Source organism: Brassica napus, unplaced genomic scaffold, assembly GCF_020379485.1.
Source record: "Brassica napus cultivar Da-Ae unplaced genomic scaffold, Da-Ae ScsIHWf_1200;HRSCAF=1717, whole genome shotgun sequence".
Lineage (NCBI taxonomy): Eukaryota > Viridiplantae > Streptophyta > Magnoliopsida > Brassicales > Brassicaceae > Brassica > Brassica napus.
The window spans coordinates 235,001-239,471 of NW_026014623.1; the positions used below are offsets into that span (position 1 = coordinate 235,001).

General features: G+C 47.6%; 1 pseudogene; it reads right to left on the reverse strand.

Moving 5' to 3' along the window:
- The window catches only part of LOC125596368, a 5,848-nt pseudogene extending 3,768 nt beyond the window's left edge, over positions 1 to 2,080 (reverse strand).
- Between the last annotated feature and the right edge of the window lie 2,391 nt (positions 2,081 to 4,471).

Sequence of the window (4,471 nt, forward strand, 5' to 3'; positions counted from 1 at the left end):
AAGACACAATGATGGGGTCGCACCCTGGAGGCCGTGTAACTGCATGCAGCGTTAGATGTTTGATCTTTGAATATCTGATGGCGATGATGGTGATGCTAACTCGCTAGACTCGTTTAGCCTTTGTGGTTTCTCGGGTCTGGTATATATATATATATAAATATAAATATGATTATATGAATGATATGAGAGACGGGAATAGGAAGTGAGGTATATGATTAGATTCACAATGATGGAAGGATATTCCTTATATATAAATATCCAGATATGGAATATATTTCCACTGCATACAAATGAAGTTGATTCTTTGAGATATTATTAATATATGTTGGGGTGCGGGACTAGGCTCACTGAGTAAACTAGTTACTCATGACTCATTTGTGATGCAGGTAACCAGTAGACGGGAGACCTTACTCTAGGATGGGAAGGAACATCATTAGCCAGCGGTAGTTTTATTATCCTTGCAAAGTCATTTTGATATATCTTATGTATAAGATTTGTAGATCGAAAACCTCGAGATTAAATTATAACAAATTTTGTAAGATGCTTTTAAGTGATATATATGAAGATTGTTTTTAAAGTATAGGTTCCATATGATATTAGTCCTTGTCCGGACGAACTAACTATCGGATATTTCTTTTTCGGGTTGAAAAGCCTAGAGTGATATTCGATAGGAGCGTTGGTGTTCTTTGGTTGTTGGTCTAAAGTGATTGGAGGTATTCTGAGAACTTCGGATCGACCATCGAGGAACATCGACCGTGTCATTTCCGGTTATCTTCGATCGGGGGTGTCACATCCATGACCACCGTCCTGCTGTCTTAATCGACCAACACCCTTTGTGGGTTCTAGGTTAGTGCAAAGTTGGGCACCGTAACCCGGCTTCCGGTTCATCCCGCATCGCCAGTTCTGCTTACCAAAAATGGCCCACTTGGAGCTCTCGATTCCGTGGGATGGCTCAACAAAGCAGCCACCCCGTCCTACCTATTTAAAGTTTGAGAATAGGTCGAGGACATTGCATCCCCGATGCCTCTAATCATTGGCTTTAACCGATAGAACTCGTTTTCGAGCTTCAGCTATCCTGAGGGAAACTTCGGAGGGAACCAGCTACTAGATGGTTCGATTATTCTTTCGCCCCTATACCCAAGTCAGACGAACGATTTGCACGTTAGTATCGCTGCGGGCCTCCACCAGAGTTTCCTATGGCTTCGCCCCGCTCAGGCATTGTTCACCATCTTTTGGGTCCCGACAGGCATGCTCACACTCGAACCCTTCTCAGAAGATCAAGGTCGGTCGGCTGTGCACCCGTGAGGGATCCAGCCAATCAGCTTCCTTGCGCCTTACGGGTTTACTCACCCGTTGACTCGCACACATGTCGACGCCCTGAGCACGCAGATGCCAAGGTACGCCACGAGCACAAGCCGACGCCCTGAGCACGCAGATGCCAAGGCACGCCATGAGGCGCGCTGCAGACCACGATTAAGGCAGCAACGTCTCTGCGGGCGTAACAAAAGCCTGGGCTTATGTCACCACCTTAATCTGCGTCGGTCCACGGCCCGAATCAATCGGTGGACTGGATTGCTCCGTTCCGCATCCGACCGGGATGAATCGTTGGCTCCCATCCGCTTCCCTCCCGACAATTTCAAGCACTCTGTAACTCTCTTTTCAAAGTCCTTTTCATCTTTACCTCGCGGTACTTGTTCGCTATCGGTCTCTCGCCCATATTTAGCCTTGGACGGAAGTTACCTCCCGAATGGGGCTGGATTCCCAAACAACCCGACTCGTAGACAGCGCCTCGTGGTGCGACAGGGTCTGGGCACGACGGGGCTCTCACCCTCTCTTTGAGCAATGAACTCGCCGTCTTCCCGAGGTCCCTCTCGAGCTCCCCTATCGCGACCTCGAGCTTCGACACTTTCGCGGAATGAGAATCCCTGACAGCCGTCAGCATGGCCTCGGTTGCAGACCATCTACCCTGCAGCTCCACCAACTCTCCGGCAAGACGACTGGTCTCAGAACCGCACTCGCTGATCATCCCATCGATCAATGACATGAACTGCGAACGATAAAAAAACTTAATACTAAGTCCGAGAGAGAATGTATATGAAACTATCAAGAAATCAAGTGAGCGTCAAACCTTTCCATGAAGTCCCGACGCTACGCTCGATACCCCTTGCTGTGAAGATTCCCCGTCACCGCTCTTGGTAAGCTTCCTCTTCCGGCCCTTAGGCTGAGCATTAGGAACAGCACTAGGAGCGCGTAACGTTAGAACGATTTCTTTCCTGGCCGGAGGAGGAGGCATAGAGTCAGCAGCCCTCTCCTTGTCCTCGACAAGGATCGGAGTCGTGGACGATCCAGCGGGTAAAGCTTGAGCATCTGGAATGCCCGAGCCTGCAAGAGTTCTTACGTCTTGCGGAACCACGACTTCGGTCCCGTGACCCGGGGCAACGGCCCGCGCAGAAGAAGACAGGAACTCGGTGCCAGCTTGAACCAGTTTCTTCTCGTCTTAGCGACGAACTAGTCTCTTTCGGAAGGAGAGATGACCAGCAACAAAAGCTGGCGCTTCAGCTGGAGAAGTCGGAATCGGAGCCGGAGAGGTGGCCTCGCCCATCTCGACGTCGTAATCTCTCTTGTCACCTTGGGAGGAAGACATGTTGAAAGCAAAAGTTTTGGAGCTAGAGTGGTTTTTGAAGGTTTGAAGAAGGGAAGGTGTGAAGAAAATGTATGACAAGAGCTCACTACTAATAGAAATATGGGTTCGGAATTTATATCTTTAATACACATACTTTCTCTATGATTTTTCTTCCGCGGCGTTTAAAGTATAAACTTCATCCAATACGCCTAACTTTGCCAAAATCGTCAAACCGCGCGCTAGAGTCTCGACTCCTAACGAGTTGGGAGGCTAACTGTTGGTTACGACGAAGTTAACATTCAAAACGTCCGAGGAAGAAGATGAGAACTTTTTCTCCGATAAATACTTTTTCGAGATAGATTCTTTCTTACTAAAAGCTTTGCGGAGGAAAAAACAGACATCAGACAAGAGCTCGAAAAAGGTCATTATGCAGCGACAGAGCGTCTGTCCCGCTCAGTCACTACGTAGCGACCGAGATCGGTCGATTTTAAGTTGCGCCGGATTTAGGGTTTATGTGTGACGGATTTTAAGTTAGGTATTGTCTCAAGGTTTTGGAGTCTATCGTGCTGATAACGTGTTGTAATTAGAAGGTTTAGAGACTGAATATTTTTGTGTTTTATTAATGAACAAAGGGGTTCCTTATATAAGGATTACAAGATAGAGATAAAAGGAAAGAATACAAATCCTAATCCAACAGGAAATAGGAAAACTACTAAAACATAGGAAAAGGAAACTATCTATATCCTAGATCGGCTAAGGCTTTGGCCAACTCTCTTTTCTCCTTGCGGCCGCGGTTGGACTTGATGTGGCCGACGGGCTTTCTCCTCTTGTCTTGGTTAATGGCAATCCACTCCATGATTTATAACATATAATTGAATTTTTTTGGGTTTTTTGTTTTTAACGTTTTGGGGTGGAACGTGTGATTGGAAAGGGGGAGGGTTGAATCTTAGTGACAAAAGGCTGAATCTCAGTGGATCGTGGCAGCAAGGCCACTATGCCACTTACAATACCCCGTCGCGTATTTAAGTCGTCTACAAAGGATTCTACCTGCCGCTCGGTGGTAATTATAATTCAAGGCGGTCCAAACGGCGCTTCCGCCGAACGAACTTAGCCAACGACACGTGCCTTTGGGAGCCGAAGGTCCTACTGAGGTTTGGCAATCGGGCGGCGGGAGCATGCGTCGCTTCTAGCCCAGATTCTGACTGAGAGGCGTTCAGTCATAATCCAGTGCACGGTAGCTTCGCGCCACTGGTTTTCAACCAAGCGCGATGACCAATTGTGCGAATCAATGGTTCCTCTCGTACTGGGTTGAATTACTATTGCGACGCGGGCATCAGTAGGGTAAAACTAACCTGTCTCACGACGGTCTAAACCCATCTCACATTCCCTATTGGTGGGTGAACAATCCAACACTTGGTGAATTCTGCTTCACAATGATAGGAAGAGCCGACATCGAAGGATCAAAAAGCAACGTCGCTATGAACGCTTGGCTGCCACAAGCCAGAATCAAACGAGCTTTTACCCTTCTGACACCTCTAGCATCAAATTCCGAAGGTCTAAAGGATCGATAAGCCACGCTTTCACGGTTCGTATTCGTACTGAAAATCGGAATCAAACGAGCTTTTACCCTTTTGTTCCACATCTTAGGACACCTGCGTTATGTTTTAACAGATGTGCCGCCCCAGCCAAACTCCCCACCTGACAATGTCCTCCGCCCGGATTGACCCGCCGAAGCGAGTCTTGGGTCTAAAAGAAGGGGTTTGTTGTTGTCCCAACAGTACTCGATCAAGCATTTCTTCGATCTTGGTTTCTTGAGTCTGGGGTGGTGGATTTTTGTAGTAAGAGGTC